Source organism: Podarcis filfolensis (genome assembly GCF_964270895.1).
Source record: "Podarcis filfolensis genome assembly, chromosome: 6".
Taxonomy (NCBI): Eukaryota; Metazoa; Chordata; class Lepidosauria; order Squamata; family Lacertidae; genus Podarcis; species Podarcis filfolensis.
In genome coordinates this window covers 88,246,335-88,266,630 of record NC_139609.1, presented here as the reverse complement: position 1 = coordinate 88,266,630, position 20,296 = coordinate 88,246,335, and the positions used below count along the sequence as shown (strand labels likewise).

Genomic DNA, 20,296 nt, shown 5'->3' with positions numbered 1-20,296 from the left:
GAGGTAGACACAGTGACTGGCTCAAGGTCACCCAGTGAGCTTCCTTGACAAGGGAGGGTTTGAACCATGGTCTCCCATGTCCTAGTCCAACACTCTAACTCCTATACCACACTGCCTCACAGACAACTTGAGGTAAAAGGTAAAGGACCTCTGGACGGTTAAGTCCAGTCAAAGACAACTATGGGGTCGCGGTGCTCAACTCACTTTCAGGCTGAGGGAGCCAGCATTTGTCCACAGACAGCTTTCCAAGTCATGTGGCCAGCATGACTAAACCACTTCTGGTGCAACGGAACACGTGGCAGAAACCAGAGTGCACAGAAACGCCATCTACCTTCCCATCGCAGCGGTACCTATTTATCTACTTGCACTGGCGTGCTTTCAAATTGCTAGGTTGGCAGGAGCTGGGACAGAGCAACGGGAGCTCACTTCACTGTGGGGATTTAAACCGCTGACCTTCTGATCGGCAAGCCCAAGAGGCTCAGTGGTTTAGACCACAGTGCCACCCATGTCCCTCGCTGCTAACAGATGCCAGGGGAGAAAGGGAAATAGGCTACTGCCAGTCCGTGTAGACAATGCTGATCTAGATGGGCTAATGGTCTGACTTGGCAGCCACTTGTTTTTCCTCCTGCTGAGCTGACCCCTCTCCCACCAAAAGGTCATCTGATAGGAACAACAGCTTGCCTGTGGAAAGCAATGCTAGATGCCAGTTATTTAAAGTTCACTCTTCATAGTGTGCCCATTTCATAATTGTTGCAAGCCACTTGGTGGACTCCGGTTGAAAAGCAGGGGGCAAATCGACCAAACACAAATACACAAATAAAACCCAATTAATAGAGGCAACAATTCAATCTTGGTTTCACATTATTACAGCTGCAGTGCTAAAAAAACACACCTTGGTTCACTCCATGGGAAGGTGTTGTAAGGCCGCAATTAAAGCTAAAGGTTATTCAACTAAGTATTAACTGACATGGTGAGAATTTTTGCATATCTTATTTTTTCCCCCTATGTGTTTCACGTTTCTACTTTATGACTGCTGTTGTAATAAATAATCCTTCATGAAAGTTACTGCATCACATTCTTAGTTAAATTATCTCTCCATTGATATATAATTTTATGGTATTACTCCAAAAAAGTGGTGTTGTGAGCCATCAGACCTCAGAAATACACCTTTTCCAAAAGGTGGCCACTAGTGTAAAAGCTCTCTACCCAAAGGCATGCAAAATGAACCATTTCATAGCTCCAACAAAAAGTGTGGGATGCTAATAGCTATTATGCATCCCATAAACAAGGGACACAATTGGCTTGTTCTTTGGAGAGCAATTTGCATCATGAATACACCTAGCAGCAGTCCTTTAAACCTTGCAGAACATCTCACTTCTGGATCCTCACTTTCCCCTGTCCCCACACAAATCTTTCACCCCATCCCCATCCCCACACAGAGACACTGAAAATAAAGTAGCAGTACTGATCCCATTCAGTAAGGGTGAACTATAGTAAGCTAGCTACAGATAGTCTTTCCAAACTTGGGGTGGCCATTTTGCTGTATCTCCTTTCAAGGCACCTGGTTTTCACCTGGGTGGGGAGAAGGAAGCCCCTTAAGGCAGGAAGCTAAGACAATTATGATCCATTCATTCATACTGACCCGACTCCACAGGACATTCTACAAATTAATTTATATCACACTTATTAAGCGGGAGCCACACATTCCGATTTTAAGTAGCGCCATTAAGTCCCATTATCACAACTAATAATGCTCATGGCATGAGACTTCAATAGCTGCTCTAAGCTTGCTTTTATTGAAAGGGAACAAGAAGGGGATCAGGACTAGACCTATGAATATCTGCATTGTCTTTTAATAATGATGCTTTTAAACTATAATCTGTCTTAACAGCCCATTGCTACAGGGGAGACATAAGAGAATGGAGTTGTCATCTCTACAGCATGTTAAATACCTCTGAACACATAGCCTTATTCTAATCTGGATTCGGAAATTAGTATTGATTATTTGGTAAGGTGTATCGGTATCTCTCTCTCTCTCCCCCCCCCCCACAACGCCTGAGTAGCACTCATGAAGTTGTTCCACCTAATAGGGGTTTGAACTCCCCATAAATATGGCACAATCCCCTCCCCCCGGGCTCAATCAATAGCAAATACTGTTACAGCATTGCAAGTATAGCAAAGGGAGTTGCCACATGACCCGGAAGCTGTACGCCGGCTCCCTCAGCCAATAAAGCAAGATGAGCGCGGCAACCCCAGAGTTGGCCACGACTGGACCTAATGGTCCCTTTACCTTTACCTTAAATGTGCAGGAAACCTTGCATGTTTCAGAAAAAAAACAAAAAACAAAAGAAGAACAGCAAGCTGAACATTCTGGTACAGCTCACTACTTGTGATACTACTTTTCTACTTGCAAGGAGTTTTTTTCTGTGCTTGGGAGGGGGGTAAGAGTGTGATCTCCACCTCCAGATGGAAGTGGCACGGTCCATACTTCCACCTTATTTGCATCAAGGGCCTCACTGGGTGGGTTCTGAAGTCATGTGTCCTCCAGAATCCTTATCGGTGAGAGACAGACCTTCTGCTGCTAAGGGTGGAACTCAGATTCTGTCCTCATTGCAGCATTGTCCTCAAGAGCAGCACAATTATTTTTCCCATCAGGTATGAGTGGGAACCATTCAATTGAATGGCTAACTTGTTACCTGAAACTTGGCCATCACTATGGCCCCAGCCATTCAACGTCAAGGTGGAACCTATCCACACAGCCATGTCCACTGCACATCTTGAGTTCCACTCTTGGTCACATTAGAGCGTGACAGAATGCTGCTAAAAAGCTTCAATGTGTTTCACAACATTTTGACCACCAGGGGGAAAGAGTGAGCACCATTTGGATTTTTGCCTCTGGCACAAAACGCCTCTGCTACTTTCTCCTTTTTTCCAAAAAAAAAAAAAAAAAAAAAAAAAATGTATGAGAACTCTGCAGAAACAGTACTAGCAATGCAATTCACTTGAATGAAACGGGAAGAAGACATAGAAATTATTAATTCTGCCTTCTCCCTTGGCCGAGTCAGCGAGAATGCTACAGTTTGCAAGGCCTGCTTTGATATTCTGAGCTTGCAGCTTTGCATGTGGCCAATAAGGGAATCTGTTTGATCATTTGCTATTAGACAGAATGTGGCTCTACAAAAGGAAATATGGAACTTTGCATTACAACAAAAGCATTCCAAACTTGTTTGCTTTTGATGTGACAAACACACGCACACAAATGCACCATACACACACACACAGAGGATGTTTATTGCACTACAGATTTGCATTTGACCCTTAGAAAATGAACACTATGTGTCAAAGCAAACTGCAAAGGCTTCCAGCCCTTTGTGAAGCATTATTGATACGTGTCTTGACTATCCTTGCATGCCTCCCCCTGCCTTTCATTTTCTCCAGTAGCTCATAGAAAGTATTAAAATCTCTTATCATAGATTGCAATGGTGCTTGAAGCTTCTAACATTAAGCTGCTTGTGCAATATTCAGATGAGTGCCAAATGCCATCCATCAAGATGCCCCCTCCTCAAATAAACTGAGAATAAATAAATATACCAAATAGCAACTTAAAAATAAAAAGTCTGGAGTACAGAAAATAATTAGTGGAAGCTTTCTAGCGATTTCGTTCAGAGGATGTGTGGGAATTAACCCCACCCGCTGCCACCCAAGGGATAATATCTACTCAGTCTTGGAGGGTGGAGAGAAGAGGAAAACATTTGCCATCTGTGAAGAACACAGACCTGGTTTTCCTTAGGACAACAGCTAATCTTAAAACTAAGGATTAATATCTGTAGTACAGTCACCTCCTACAATTCAAGACACAATGATTTGGAGCCTTATTCATCTCCAGACAATTCTGAGCCTTCCCATACAACATAAATCCATGGATGTTGGCTCCCGACCAGAATAACCTATTCATACGGAATTTGGCCAGGGCACAGAAGCCTATTCATGCTTTGTTTGATGGCTTGGGCAGAAGAGACCTGTAAGGGAAGCAGGGATTCCATGTCAACAAGTCCCCTTAACTTGCCTACAAATTCAAGCAAGGCCAAAAAATGACTGAAGGAAGCTGTTTCGGGATGTGGATGGGTGGGGGGGTGAAGGGAGAAAGCTTCTTATATCTTTTTATAAACACTCTGGAAGTTAATCCCCCGCCAGACTGGATTAACTACCATGGCAACCTTGTGGGTATGGCGATTGTCAGAGATATTTAAACAAGGAGGAAATGGGAAATCTCTCTCTTTAACCCCCTCCCCGTTCCAATTTCTGCTTTAAGCAGAGGGATGTTCTGGGATCTGCGTGTTGCACTTATATTTGGTCTATGCCTCTCTCTGGGTGAGCATGCATGTGCAAACATGCACATGCGCACACATGTGTAACACACACGTTTCAAGATGACAATAATGCCTCTCAGCTTCTCCAGCTCGGTGTCAGAGGTAGACATCACCGGGCATTTGATGAGACCCACACCTTTGCAGTGCCATGGCCCACAACCCATGGACCATGCACTGAGCAATGGAGACACCAAGGAGGCAGAGGCAGCTCTGAATATCCTTGAGTAAATAAATGCCCGAAGTCTGGCCCACCTGGCCTGCTACTCTCCTCTGATTCAGAGGAAGGGGGTCTCTCTATCTCTGCCTCCGTATGGAGACAAAGACTGCAAAATAAGGTGAAGGCCATTTAACTGCCCCGTCTGCTCCTCTGGGGTTCACTACACTACAGGTTGGGTCAACATTTACAGGGACTGCAGTCTTGCAGAGATGCTTGCAGAGATTTCAGCATGTACAGTTGCCACAGCAGGAGCCAGGGAGCTATCCAGGGTCCTGAAGACGCTATGGATGACATGGATCAGGCTTCCTCAAACTCAGCTCTCCAGATGTTTTGAGACTACAATTCCCATCATCCCTGACCACTGGTCCTGCTAGCTAGGGATCATGGGAGTTGTAGGCCAAAAACATCTGGAGGGCCGAGTCTGAGGAAGCCTGACATGGATTCTTGAGTTGGGTCCTCGCCTTGAATTTCTGACTCAGCCTCTTGATGACACTGCTGGGTGTCCCCTGTGAGCATCAGACTCTCACCATACAAGAAAGCCAGAGTCTCCTGGCACCACTGCTCCACCTCCTTGTGTGCTGTCACTTCCTGTCCACTTCCTGTGTGTTGTCCACTTCCTGCCCTCTCTGCACGTATAAGCAGTTACAAGAGTAAGGACATGGAACAGCATCCTGCATTTAAGGCAAGACAGGGAACGAGAATGGGCAGCAAGAGCATCAGTGAGGATGAGGTAAGCCCATTCAGGAAGTGGGGCACAGTGAGAGCACCTTGCTCAAGGGCTCTCCAAAACCGGAGAGCAGCCAGCTTTTGAAGTCACATGAGGCCACCACCTTGCTGAAGATAAGAAGGTCTGGATGTGGTCTGGATGAGGATGTGGGTAAGGAGTGCGGACCCAGGAGAGTTCCAAGAGAATGGGAGGTGGAATTTGGCCCATTGTAGACGGAGGCTTCTAATGTTATCAGATGCTATCCTTCCGATATAAAAAGTCCACAGCTTAAGAGACATAGACATTGCGGCTGCTTCAGTGCTGGGGGTGCAAATGACCCAGGGTGAGACTTTAAACTGAGCAGCAAGATATTATTAATTCTATGGGAACTGACTGTGATAATACTAATTACCAGCACGGTAATGCAGTATTTCTATAATAAAGGCTTCTGCATACAGAAAGACACTGTAATTCTCTCACTAGCCTGGGACCATTAGCGAGGTGTGCTTTGTCATTAGCTATATTATTTGAAACTTTTATTTAAAAGTGTAAATTAGCGGCATGCTTTTTGCAGCTCCCCCCAAACCTGTGGGTTCCCCCCCTCTTTTAAAATCTTTAATTAAACAGAGCTAATGATGGTTAGCTAAATCTGCAGAAATAACTGTAGAGAGTTTCCAGACCAGAATTATTACAAGGAAGCAAGCCAGTGGTATTTTATATTAAGCAAACATGCAGCGGGAGACACTGGGACAGGAATATAAGCTCTACCTCACCATGCCCTTGGTCATGTTTGCAACCGTCCTTCAGATTTTCTTCTGGAAAACAGAATATAGTAAGGTGCCTTTGCTCCATCTTGCTCAGTATTTTCTACCCTGGCTGGCAGTGGTTCTGCAGGGTTTCGGACAGGGAATATTCCCAGCCCTATCTGGGAGTACCAGAGATTGAACTTGGGACCTTCTGCATGCAGAGAAGATCTGCTACCATTGATCTCCGGTGAGCCTACATGATGAGTAGAGACTTCCCACTTCAGAAGATCTCTCTCCAGCTCATGGGGGATGATCAGAAGGGTGAAGGTGGCAGAAGCTGAATATTTATTATATTTCTTTATTTATTACTCTTACATCCCACCATTCCTCCAAGAAGGAACGCGGGTGGTGCTGTGGGTTAAACCACAGAGCCTAGGACTTGTCGATCAGAAGGTTGGCAGTTCGAATCCCTACGACGGGGTGAGCTCCCGTTGCTCGGTCCCTGCCCCTGCCAACCTAGCAGTTCGAAAGCATGTCAAAGTGCAAGTAGATAAATAGGTAGCACTCCAACGGGAAGGTAAACGACGTTTCCGTGCGCTGCTCTGGTTCTCCAGAAGCGGCTTTGTCATGCTGGCCACATGATCCGGAAGCTGTACGCCGGCTCCCTCGGCCAGTAAAGCAAGATGAGCACCGCAACCCCAGAGTCGTCCGCGACTGGACCTAATGGTCAAGGGTCCCTTTACCTTTACCTTTATTCCTCCAAGAATCTTATGTGGTCTATATGCTTCTGTCCCTCCTCCTCTAATCCCCACAATAACCCTGTGATGTAAGTTAGGCTGAAAGACTGTGACTGGTGAATTTCATTGTGAATTTCATGGCAGCCCATGGAAAGCTAGCACATCAGGGACCTAAGCTAGAATCCTCCCTCCTGACATGCTAGCTTGCAATCTAAGGAACATACGCATAGAAACTTAATACTTGGGTCACACATATACCATACATTTAAAGCTCTCTTATACCACTTTAATAGTCATGACTTTCAATAGTCAAACAAACCTGGAAACTGTAGCTTGTTGGCACAAAGCTACAATTCCCAACATGCTTAACAAACTGCAGTTCCCAGGATGCTTTGGGGGAAAGCCGTGTCTGTTAAGGTTGCATAAAGTGGTTTAGAGGTTATGGTGCAAGTGTGACCTTAGTACAGAAGAAAATACAAAATCATCCTAGAGCATGCTAAGCTATAAATTGTTTTGGTACTCCAAAAATTAATGGCGACCTTGCCTGTGCAATGGAAGCTTTTGTAGTCCTTGGTGTGGAGGAAAGGAGTGGGAATCTTTATTGTATATTTCATGATTATTACAAATGATTGACCCGATATTGGATAACATGAGGCCCAATCGTTTATGCGAAATAATAAGGTAGGCTGCTGAGTAATTATTGAACACAAGGAATTCCTAATTCTCTTCATTGTGCGCATTTTAAAAAAAGAAATTAATCATTGCAAACGACAGAGAATTCAGTTGCATAATAAAAGGAAGAAACAGCAGAGCACACAATAGGGTATTTAAATGTTAATAGAGTCAAACAGTTTAAAGCGTAGCGTACATTCAAATGCCGGTTTGCGCTGAACCAATTATACTTTCTAAGTAGTGGTGTATACCCTTGATTACAGCTTGATGAACATATTGATCCAGCTGGTGACAAGTGTAATTTTCTTCACTGTACATATCTTTGTTCCCCACCCCCTTTCCTGACCACTTTAACAAGCCATCACACTACCGCACCCTTTAAAAACAAATTTTGTTTCCAGTTGGCACAGCATGGGAGATGGGACGGGGAAAAGAGGCTGAGTTGTCTTTAGGAAAGAATTATCAAAACATCTTGTCCTCACAGCCAGACGAGAGCATGTGGATGGGAGACCTCTCTGCTATAAAGACTGCATTTTTGTGATATGCGACACCTGTCTCTGTGGAGTCACAGAATTACAGAATTGTAGAGTTGGAAGGGACCACAAGGATGATCAAGTCCAATTCTCTGCAGTCCAGGAATCTTTCATCCAAAATGGGGCTCAAACCCACAACCCTGAAATTAAGAGTCTCATGATCTAATCCTGAGCTAATCCTTCAGGGTCCCCACCGCTGATGGCTGAACCAACCATTGTCATTGACTGTGGGCACATTTTGATCTCACTATGACACTATCTTCAAGCGCAACACTTTACTCTTTTCCAATGGAGTGAATGGCAACCATTCACCACTAGAGAAACTGCATTTATGGACATCACTTGAAACTATATGCCTCCTGCCATTGTTAGGTGAGCCAGTTCCTATCAATGAGGCATGATTTCTGTTCCTTTGTCACACCAGAATGTGATAGAACACTGAGATGGAGCGTTGCAGCCAATGTTACTTTTACTCAGAGTAGGCACAATGGAAATAATGGTCATAACTAACTTGGGTTCGTGTAACTGAATAAAGCCCAGAGTCGCAGCATTTTCAGAAATGGCTTTTGCATATTAAATATGCAACACGATTTAATAAGATGAAAATGTTCACTCCTATCTAAGCGTAAAATAAATATTGACCTCATTGCTCAAAAGTGTTTGGAATACAGTTAAGCTACACATTTATAAAGGTTTTATATCACTTTATTGGCAAGATTCCTGGGCTGCGTAGGTTGATGAAGAGACAAAAAATTCTCAGAAATCCTTAGCTCCCATATAGAATTATTGCTTCTAGATTATCTAATGAGAATGAACGCCTTTTAAAGCAGCTTATTAACTCTGTAGATATATCCTTCTCTCCTCAGCTGAGATCATATTCACATATCGTGTACTTGGTCCTTTCTCCAAAATCAAGAAGGACTGAATATGCACATACTCAGTCTAGCTTCCTTTCAGATTTATCAGTTTGTGAGTGCAGGAAATTAATCAAACTTTGAATTCAATAGGCTAAAATCATTCAGGTGATGTGAAGCTGTTTTCTTCCAGCCAGCAAAAAATAAAACAAGAAAAACCCACCCTCATCCACTAATGTAAGTTTCCTTTCCATAAGTCATTAAACTGATTAAAGAAGCTTAATAATTATTGTTTAATGTCAATACATTTGCATTTCATTAACATGCAACACCTGATGCATTAGGTGCACATCAAGTATGTACATAAATTTAACTTAAAGCACAGCCATTTGCTTTTATCTGTTACATCAAAGAGTATCATAAGAATAGCTGTGGGGAGAAAAAGAAAAATCTTTCCCCCCTCTCTTTTCTTTAGGTTTTCAGAAACAGCTTACAAGAAGTAGCAGGAACACCAGTGCAGAAATAGATTCTTCCTTATTAACTTTTCATACTTCTCTAAGACCGCCAGTACCATATAAATACGTTCCTTTCCCTTTAATTTCAACTTTGTTCATCCAAAAAATATGAAACCCTGTCCTGGAACCCAGTGTTTCTCAATACTGAATTTACACTTCTCCTATGGATTATTTATTTATTTATTTATTAAGAATAAAGAAATAGCTATGCAGAATTTTCGGACCAAGAAAAAATATATCTGTGTTTTGCTATAAAAATCATGAAAAGTATCATCCACACGGTGTCTGTTTTTGCAAATCTGGCCATTTTCACAGCTAATTACGAGATAGGAATGCCTTGATAATGTCTGGCTAACATATTTTTTTCAGAATTTCTACTAAAGCTAGCTAGCGAGATATTTCTGCATTTTGTTTCCATTTGTTACTGAATTTTTAATTTGCAAATAAGTGATTGTGTATTTAATTACTGTTTTCATATTTATAACTTTTATTGAGAACATTCAAGCACGTATGAGTAGTAATACAAATAAACAGAAACGCATGGCTAGATACATGACAATATCACAAGTACCAGAAATATAAAAAAGACACATTTAAAGAAGGCAATGCATTAACATTCCAAAGAGAATCATCGTAACCATACAATCAATTGGCCAGAGGCAACACTGGATAACGCCATTTGTAGAGGGGATTTTCCATCTGCATAACAGTGATGTCAACATACTTCAGTTGTGAATGCTTCTATTTTAATGCGAACATTTTTTAGCTACACACATGTATTTTGTGTTTACATTTTGATGTCTGTGCTACATGCTTTGATACTTTGTGAACAGCTTAAAACCCTACTTTTGGCATTGGGCAGTATATAAATTAATAAACAAAAGGAACAACTTTCTCAGGATGCTGGGTTTGGCAATTAAATCTCTTGACTAGGATGGGCTGTATTCAGCCAAGCCCTAATCAGTGTAGCCCCAGCGAAATTAATGAACCCAAGTTATCCACTTGCTGTTTTGTGAGTTGATTGTGACATAAACGTGAAATGTTCTAAGGTTTTGGTTTGGGGTCCTATTGCTTCCATGTTGCAAGCCAGGGAGGCGGGGGCTGCAACCCTCCAGATCATGCGTAGGCAAACTAAGGCCTGGGGGCCGGATCCGGCCCAATCGCCTTCTAAATCCGGCCTGCGGACGGTCCGGGAATCAGAGTGTTTTTACATGAGTAGAATGTGTCCTTTTATTTAAAATGCATCTCTGGGTTATTTGTGGGGCATAGGAATTCATTCTTCCCCTAAAAAAACAAAACAAAACAAAACAAAACCATAGTCCGGCCCCCCGCAAGGTCTGAGGGACAGTGGACTGGCCCCCTGCTGAAAAAGTTTGCTGACCGCTGCTCCAGATGTAGGTAACTTCAGCACCCATCAGCTCCAACTGCTAATGGTCAATGATGGGGGAATGGTTAGAGTGGTAGTCTCACAACATCTGGGGCAGAGGCTGCAGGTTCCTTCTCCATGTTGTAAGCCATCCCAGACCCCCTCCTGGGAGGAAGGATGGGGTATAAATTGGGCAAAGGAATGACTTTGCTGTGTTTATTTACTCCAATGGGTCTATTCTGAGTAGGACTGGCACTGAACTTTTCATGGTGGTTTTCATACAGAAGTTGGATGATCATCTTATATTACATCTGCTCAACTGTGGTCAACTCCCACCCAGAAACCAATTGCCCCACTGTGAAAGGACGTGTGGATCCAGAATTGTTTTCCACAGTCACTTACGGACTCACTGTTAAAACCGTGTTTATGGAAGACAATCTTACTCGGCTATGAGCGATCGCCAAAGAAGAAGCAAAAGAAGACATCTCTCAACAACCAAAGCTAATTCCTGCCCCCTCTTATTTTTGTCTTTGCACCCAGCCAATTTGGTTGCCAATAAATATTGCCATAGACATTTCTGAGATGATGGTTTTTCAACAAATGGCTCCTGTCCAGGTTTGTTTATTGTCTTACTTTAAATGTTGTGAGGATCCAATGTCCCTTTAAAATGTTTTTTTTTGGGGGGGTGGGTTATTGGGTTGCTATTTTTATTTTGATTATGTATTTTGTGGTTTTGTATTTTGATTTTATTCTGTGAACCGCCCTGAGACCCCCAGGTATAGGGTGGCATATAAATAAATTCAATTAATCATCATCATCATCATCATCATCTGTCAGGGGATTTTTAGCTATGATTCCTGCACATCAGGGAGTTGGACTGGATGACTCTTAGGGTCCCTTTCAATTCTATACTATATAATACTATATACCATAATTCTATACTATACTATTCTATTCCATGAATACCACCCATGAACTTTATATTTAAGCAGTTGATAAGGCAAAAAAAGCACCCCACCCCACAAGCTTTCCAAGTTAGAGCTGTAATATATGTGACTGGATTGGGGGCTGGTGGGAGGGATCACACCCTGCCTTCAAAAAAGATCTAGCTGAAATTAGGTTTACCAAATGCCAATTTACGTTTCAGAATGCTCTTATAATCAAAGTATTTTGAGAAGATAAAGAGATCAAAACATGTATTTTGTGTTAAATGTAATTTTGCACTAGAGCTAAGAATAAGTCATCCCGCTTGCAATTATTTAGTATATATGTCTAAGCTGTTTGTGTTAGCACCAACAAATCACAGATGTGCTGCACTCTATTTTCCTGGATTTATTTCTATTGCTTAAATTAAATGAAACGAGGAACACTGCTGTGCTCACGGTGTCAGGAGGGTAACACATTAGTGCTGTGAAATTAAGGGAGGAAAGCAATGCTGATGGAATTAACTTTTTCTTCTCCCACACCAAAACCGAGTTATGGTTAATTGAAAAAAATAGGTTTGGCAACCAAAAGACATTTCACCTCAGTTAGCATACCCAGGTCAGGTGGCTGTGAAAGGAAGCGCTACACAGGATTTCAGCTATAAATATTATAATATTTTAAAAAGAGTGTTTCACTGATAAAGAGTTAACTCCAGCTTTGAACTATGTGTTTTACTGACCAGTTTGAACTGTGACACTATGGCAAGAAAGAATGTCACAAAAAAAGTGTAGAATGACACTCACATGCCCATATGGAGATCTTGCCAATAGGCAAATATATTTAAATTTAATCAATTGCTTAATCAGCCAGTTAAAGGGCAAATGATTAATTAGCACAAACTTGATTGCCTGCAAATAATATAACCAGCAGTGTATACAAACTAGGAGTGAGGGAATCGGTTTACTTCTTGTCTGTCTCATTTTCTTGTGCATTTACTCAAAAGTCTGTTGCAGAGACTAAAACCGTTCCAGAGAGCCAGTGTGAATGAGAAGTTACACTGCTGGACTAGGACTTGCTGAGTGACCTTCGGCCAGTCAAAGTTTCTCAACCTCCCCTACCTCACAGGGTTGTTGTGGGGACTAAATGAGGAGGAGGGATAACTGTGTACACTACCTGAACTATGTGGACAAAAACTACAATATAAATGCAATAAATATATATTTTAAAAATCACATTTCCACATTAAGATTTTGAAAATCCATGCACATTCATATTTCATTGTGAATTTTCCCATCTCCTCTCCAATCTATCAATGTATTTTACTTCAAATTCATATTTCTAAATGTATTTTTATTGGGAAGAAAAGGCTAGGGCGGTGTTAAAATGTTCAGGAAGTATGAAACCTGCTGGAAAACTAAGGCTGTAAGCCTTACTTCACTTACTGAGGAGTAAACCGCAATGAATTCAATAGGGCTTACTTCTGAGTAGTCATGAGTCACATCAGTGGCGTAGTGTGGGGGGTGCAGGGGGGGCCGGCCGCACCAGGCGCAACATCTGGGGTTTAGGGTTAGGGGGCGCAAATCCATGGGTTAGGGGGCGCAAATCCACGGGTTAGGGGGCGCAAATTACTTGTCTTGCCCCGGGTGCTGACAACCCACGCTACACCACTGAGTCACATCCACACCACACAAGCACATGACTTCTACCAAAGTATCCTTCACAGTTTACCCCCTAGAGGGTTGCACTTCCCAGCACTCTTAACAAACTACAGTTGCCAATATTCTTTTGCAGGGAGACCATGAGCTGTGTGGATGTCACAACAATGAGCATTCCACTGTGTGAGTTGCAGCCAGCTAAATTCTACCCAGACCCACTGAAATTGATGGACCTAAGTTGGTCACACCCATTAGTCTGCACAGGCCGGCTGTGAGTGTTGTTAGCACTGAATACAACCCTAAGTTTTGATCGGCATATTTGCCTGTGAGGTAGTGACCTGGACCACTTGCATTTGAATCTGCACCTATCTCATTCATCAATTCCAAATCTCAGTAGAAATCTTTCCGTTCCTAACAACAATTCCATTTTCTGAAAGAAACAATTCAGGACCACTTTTCTAGCAGAATACAGGTGTTGCATATTAGTTACTGCACCTCAGCAGAAAGCCTGTGTAGTTACTTCAGCAAAATCCACATTAACACGAAAGATTAACATAATTACAGCAAACATAAAAGAAATCAATAGCAGTGCAGGGTTGCCGATTCCAAACCTTCCAGGTTCTCTCCTGATACTTCCTGTGGATTGACAGTCACCCCCACTCTCCCTGTTCTGCCTTTAAACTTTGAAGCTACCTGAGTACATTACCATTAACGAGCCACTTTGTACAGCAACTTGAAAGGGTCAAATGTTCTCCCCTGCCAACTTTCGCTTTCTTCCCTGACAGACCCCTTGATGTACCTCCCTGCACAAAAAGCCAAAGATGTAAAGGGCCAAGGGACAGCCAGGGCCCGTGGCGGTGGGGAAAGGAAGGAAGCTTTTAACCAAATAGCTTGCTTGTTTATTACTCTAACTGCGCAGCCAAATGTCAACGCCATCGTTTGGAAGCCACTTAATTCTGCTACTAATGGGGTGCTGCCAAAGCCATTAAGGTTGCTGACTTAGCTATTGGCAGCACAGATTATTTCTCCGTCTTCAAAGAAATAATAATCTAAAGGCCACTTGCATCTCTTGGAGGAGCTGCACCAGGGAGGGAACCTCCATCACTAGCAGAAATAGTCTAGAGAACATGAGGCTGTAAGGACTCCCTGGATCAGGCCCATCAATTCTAGCATCCTGTTCTCACAATGGCCAACCAGATGCCTGAGGGAAACCCACAAGCAGGATTCCAGCATAAGAGTGCTGGAAGCCACAGTGTTCTCCCCAATTGTGGCTTCCAGCAATGGGTATTCAGAAGCATTGCTGGCTCTGACAGTGGAGGTAAATCACAGCCATCATGGCTAAAAGTCATTGATAGCCTAAAAGTCATTGATAGACCTACATTGGCTCCTAGTACGTTTCCGAACACAATTCAAAGTGTTGGTGCTGACCTTTAAAGCCCTAAACGGCCTCGGCCCAGTATACCTGAAGGAGAATCTCCACCCCCATCGTTTAGCTCTGAGGGCCTTCTGGCGGTTCCGTCAATGCGAGATGTGAGGTTACAGGGAACCAGGCAGACGACCGTTTCGGTAGTCGCTCCTGTCCTGTGGAACACCCTCCCATCAGATGTCAAGGAATTAAACAACTATCTGACTTTTAGAAGACATCTGAAGGCAGCCCTGCTTAGGGAAGTTTTTAATGTTTTATCCTGTTTTTAATATTCTTTTGGTAGCTGCTCAGAGTAGCTGGGGAAACCCAACCAGATGGGCAGGGTATGTATATATGTATGTATGTATAATTTTTTCCCATTTACTTTTAAAGCCATCCAGGTTGGTGATGATCATTACATTTTGTGGGGGGAAATTTGATAGTTTAACTATGCACTGTGTTAATAAATACTTCCTTCTGTCTGTCCTCAATCTTCCAACATTCAGTTTCATTGAACGGCCCTGAGTTCTTATGTTATGACAGAGCAAGAAAAACTTTTCTCTCCATAGGTAAAAGTAAAGGGTAAAGGGACTCCTGACTGTTAGGTCCAGTCGCGGATGATTCTGGGGTTGCGGCGCTCATCTCACTTTACTGGCCATGGGAGCCGGCGTACAGCTTCCAGGTCATGTGGCTAGCATGACTCAGCCACTTCTGGCGAAGCAGAGCAGCACACGGAAACACCGTTTACCTTTCCACCGGAGCGGTACCTATTTATCTACTTGCACTGCATGCTTTCGAACTGCTAGGTTGTCAGGAGCAGGGACTGAGCAATGGGAGCTCACCCCATCGCGGGGATTCAAATTGCCAACCTTCCAATCGGCAAGCCCTAGGCTCAGTGGTTTAACCCACAGCGCCACCCGCGTTCTCTCCATACTCCACGTTTCTCTTCGTACCACACATAATTGTCCATACTTTTCTATTGTCCTGTCTCCTACTTGCGTTGTCTCTTATTTGTCTTTTCCCTAAACTAAGTCCAAAGAAGAGTCCTTGGGTCAGGAGACAGCTGGGGTGAAATCTGGTTTAAGCCTACATCCACAGTCTGGGGGTTCCCTACATTTGCTTAGTGTGACCAGATAACATGTCTATGCCATGGGTGAGGAAAAGTCTCTCCCCCCTCCTGTCGCCACTTTCTCTCCTGGATAACCTTCCAGGGCTTACAATCCAGTGGTGGACAGGACCATGGGCAATATAGTCAGAAGAAGACATGTGAATTTTACTGCGATAAACTAGGCTAGCTTCTAAACAGATTAGCACCCCTCCCAATCTATCCTCCAGCCAAGCTAGCGTGAAGCATTTATCAGAGTTGAAGGACACATTCCAGAAGGTAAAAATATATATCAACAAACACAAGAGGATGGAAAGCATTTTTTCCAGAGATTTGACCCTCTTGACTTTCCCCTTTAACTTCCTTTTTTTATCAGTACCTCACTTTTGAGATCTTTGTTGAAGTCAAATGTGACTGTTGGATTTTCTTGGCAATTGCCCATTTACATATATATTGAATTTGATAGCACAATGGTCACTGTTCCCAATCAGTTCAGGAGCACTTTCATCTCACACCAGGTTTCGCGCACCACTCAAGATGAAATCTGGGTTGTCACCACTTTGGTTGGTTCCACAGCAAAGTGTTCCAGAGCACAGTGTATTTACAGCTTCTAGAAACTTTACCTCTTTCTTGGATTCAGGTAAGGAGCCGTCTTGGTCTGTCGCAGTCAAAATAAAAAATAATAAAAAATAAAAATTGTCCAGTAGCACCTTAGAGACCAACTAAGTTTGTTCTGGTTATAAGCTTTTGTGTGCGTGCACACTTCTTCAGATACTTTGTTGGAGCACACATTCATCTAGTCTATGAGAGGTTACTTAAAGTCACCTATGGCTATAACATTTGCTCTCATTCTCCATCTCAAGGACTCCTCGAGCATTTTGATCAGGTGAACGATAGCATGTCCCCAGTACTGTACTAAATCATTCTTGGGGCCTGTTATCACCATCCACAATTTCTGTTCTGAAGTTTGCCCCTGTGGGAATTTTTAGCTTGTAGGAGTTACTGCCTCTTGCCCAAGCCAATGATCTGCATATTTTTTTTTTGCTCTAGTATATGAATATGTGAACCAGAACCCCCATGCTGAAAAGGCAAGACTGCACTTACTCCTTAATGAGTGGACCACCGGATAGCTCAGTTGGTTAGAGTGTGGTGCTGATAATACCAAAGTCACAGGTTCAATCCCCACATGGGACAGTGGCATACTCCTGCATTACAGGGGGTTGGACTATATGATCCCCAGGGTCCCTTCGAACGCTATGATTTTATGATTCTATTATTCTACCTCTTGCGCCCCAAACTCTGCATCTCAATGCTTATCTTCATCAAACTTCTAAATGGCACGCTCATTTAGGAGTCTTTTGCATATGACAATCTCTGCATTGACTTGTTTCAGATGCTCTTCCACCTCCCCAATATTAGTCATACCTTTCAAAATTAACAGCAATCTTAATGATATGTCTAATCCACTCATTACTACTTTTGGCTTTCTTTTATTGGCACCATGCAAACCCACCTCTATCACCTGCAGTGTGGAATGTAAACATGCTGTATGTCTATCCGTCTGCCTGTCTGACACAATATTTCCAACTGAAAGTACAAACAGAATGATTATAGTTCACAGCACTAGATAAAACAGGTTATCATTTCTAAGAGAATGAATGCGATCTCACACTTTCCCATAGCTGAACAGGCTAATGTACTGATTGGATGCAAACCCGTGTAATGTGGGAGAAAATAAAGCTGGAAACTAAATATCCCCTGCTCTCATATGCTTCTCATATTCCTATGGGAAGCCGAGAAGGGAGAGAGAGAGAATAAAATTCCCTGTGATAGCACAAGCTGCAAAAACACAGACCACATAACACTTGACATAAGCAGCACAATATCTACTTTGTTAGGTTATGCCAGATGAAAGGCGAAAACTCACCCTGTTTCTCCACCTGAAAAACAAGGAAATTGTTCTAAGCGCCCAAGCTGCCTACTCAGTAAGTTAATGGAAAGAGACAGAAATTATGCATGTATGGAATATTCCTTACAAGAAAGTAGAGATGCTAACAGCTTTGTTGCTGAATGCCATCATCATAAAGAAACGGGAAAGCAACAGAAGTGATGGCGAGAATGGGAGCCTTGTACAAAAAAAAAATGGATAATACACCGGATGCATGAATAGTCCTGAAGAAGAAGAAGAAGAAGAAGAAGAAGAAGAAGAAGAAGAAGAAGAAGAAGAAGAAGAAGAAGAAGAAGAAGTTTGGACTTGATATCCCACCTTTCACTCCCCTTAAGGAGTCTCAAAGCAGCTAACAATCTCCTTTCCCTTCCTCCCCCACAACAAACACTCTGTGAGGTGAGTGAGGCTGAGAGACTTCAGAGAAGTGTGACTAGCCCAAGGTCACCCAGCAGCTGCATGTGGAGGAGCGGGGAAGCGAACCCGGTTCACCAGATTACGAGTCCAACGCTCTTAACCACTACACCACACTGGCTCTCTAAGTCCCTAAGCAGAGTAAATAATGAAGTCTGTATTGCTATAGCACCCAAAGAGACTAAGCCCATTCCAAAGTCTTACATACCCTGTGCACATAATGTCTCCTTTCATGCAGGCAGCTTCATTTATAAGTGTGCAGACATGGAGTCACTTCTTCCACTGAAACTGAGGATATCATTGCAAGGTGGGCAGCTCCACACATGCAAAGTAGTTACTATGATGATAGATCAGGGTGACTTAATAGTTATGTCCTCCAATTCAGGGGCAGGACCAAGGCTCGATGGGCCAGCAGGGTTGCACACCTGACATCACATTGACATCAGGTGATCCATTTATTCTTACGCAGTTTGGAATCCAACCACACTGGCGAAGGCATAGAGATTTCCAGGCTTGCAGAGTGGTCACCTGTGCTTGCAAAGTGTTGAACCTCCTCGATGGGCAGATTCCTTTCCAATTTAAGAGATGATGGTGAAATAGCAACAGAAAACCTTGCTTTACCATGCTACCCTTTCAAAAGTGGAAATCAACACAGGGTGCCTCCTCTCCCCTGACTCAGTGGTAAGAACAGTGCTGAGTAGTGGTTGATATTTGCCGCAAGTCATGCAAAAGCTATAGGAATGTAGGAAAGCCACCTTATTCAGGCTATTGGTCCATCTGCCTCAGTATTTTTGGCACTCACTGACAGAGGCTCACCAGGGTTTCAAGAAGAGAATATTTCTTGCCCTACCTGGAAATACCAGAGATTGAGTCCAGGAGCCTTGGCATGTGAAACATGTGTTCTGACACTGTCCTATGGCCTTCTCCTACAATGCCATGCTGGCCCCTATTGGTGTGTTTCCATGCTTCACATGCTTCCAATGCTGAGAAATGTGCTTCTATTTGCATGTGAAGCAGTATCATTCTTGACTGCGGAGTGTGTATACAGGCAAGTCTGTTGTCCAGGTGGGTGATCAACGTCAAGGCCCTTCCTCATTCACTCTTTACAGTCCTTTATCTTTAAATCCTCCTTGGGGCCAAACTGCTGTTCCAAAAGAGGACTCCTTGAGACAGATGAATGTCCTCTGTCCTATTCCTCTTGCATAGATACACTCAGCATGGTTTAACAATCATAATAGTGTCTCATACCAAATGTAAACAAACTGTGAAAAAGACTCTACAGTGGTACCTCAGGTTACATACGCTTCAGGTTACAGACTCCGCTAACCCAGAAATATTACCTCGGGTTAAGAACTTAGCTTCAGGATGAGAACAGAAATCGTGCTCTGGTAGCGCGGCGGCAGCAGGAGGCCCCATTAGCTTAAGAGGTGCTTCAGGTTAAGCACAGTTTCAGGTTAAGAATGGACCTCCGGAACGAATTAAGTACTTAACCCACTGTATGATTGAAAGTGGAGACGCTATATGTACTTTCCCCTGTTTATTTGTTTGTCTTGTAACACCAGAAAATCTTTAATAAAAACTGCTCTTTTTTTACAAAAAAAAAAAAAACCCTCTTCACATGGAATTCTAGGAATTGTAGCTGTAGGAGGGAAAACGGGGTCTCCTGACTACTCTTAGCACCCTTAACAAACTACAGCTCCCATAATTCTTTGGGGGAAGCCATGATACGTCTGTGAGGTAAACAGGAGGTCTCCTAGCAACTCTCAGCACCCTTAACAGACTACAGCTCCCAGAATTCTTTGTGGGACTGCTTAAAGTGGTATCATAGTGCTTTAAATGTATGGTGTGAATGTGGCCAGAGTGAGATGCAGGGAGCTAACTGGCCATATAAACTGCTTGCTTTCTGCCCTTCCGGATGCACTCTGGCCATAAAAAGGGTTAGCCACCCCTGGAGTAAAGGTTTATGATGCAGCATTACTCCTATGGTGAAGTTCTGCATTGGCGCCTAAGTGTGAGAGGTCATCTAAGAACTGTACATAAACCATTCTAATCTTCTGGAAGAGCAGCAGAGCCCAAATCCAGAAATAAATAGCAGTCATAGAAGATCACAGACTACATTATCAAGAAAGTGG

General features: G+C 43.0%; 1 protein-coding gene and 1 long non-coding RNA gene across 8 annotated transcripts in view; both read right to left on the bottom strand.

Moving 5' to 3' along the window:
* CDH4 (cadherin 4) overlaps positions 1-20,296 on the bottom strand; it is an 806,698-nt gene that overhangs the window by 486,509 nt on the left and 299,893 nt on the right. The gene's annotated exons all lie outside the window — the stretch shown is intronic.
* On the bottom strand, positions 1,474-18,589 carry LOC310764840. Its single transcript, XR_014549259.1, has 3 exons — positions 18,373-18,589; positions 16,429-16,463; positions 1,474-1,572 (listed from the first exon to the last, which is right to left on the bottom strand). It is a non-coding gene; the product is annotated as an uncharacterized lncRNA (long non-coding RNA).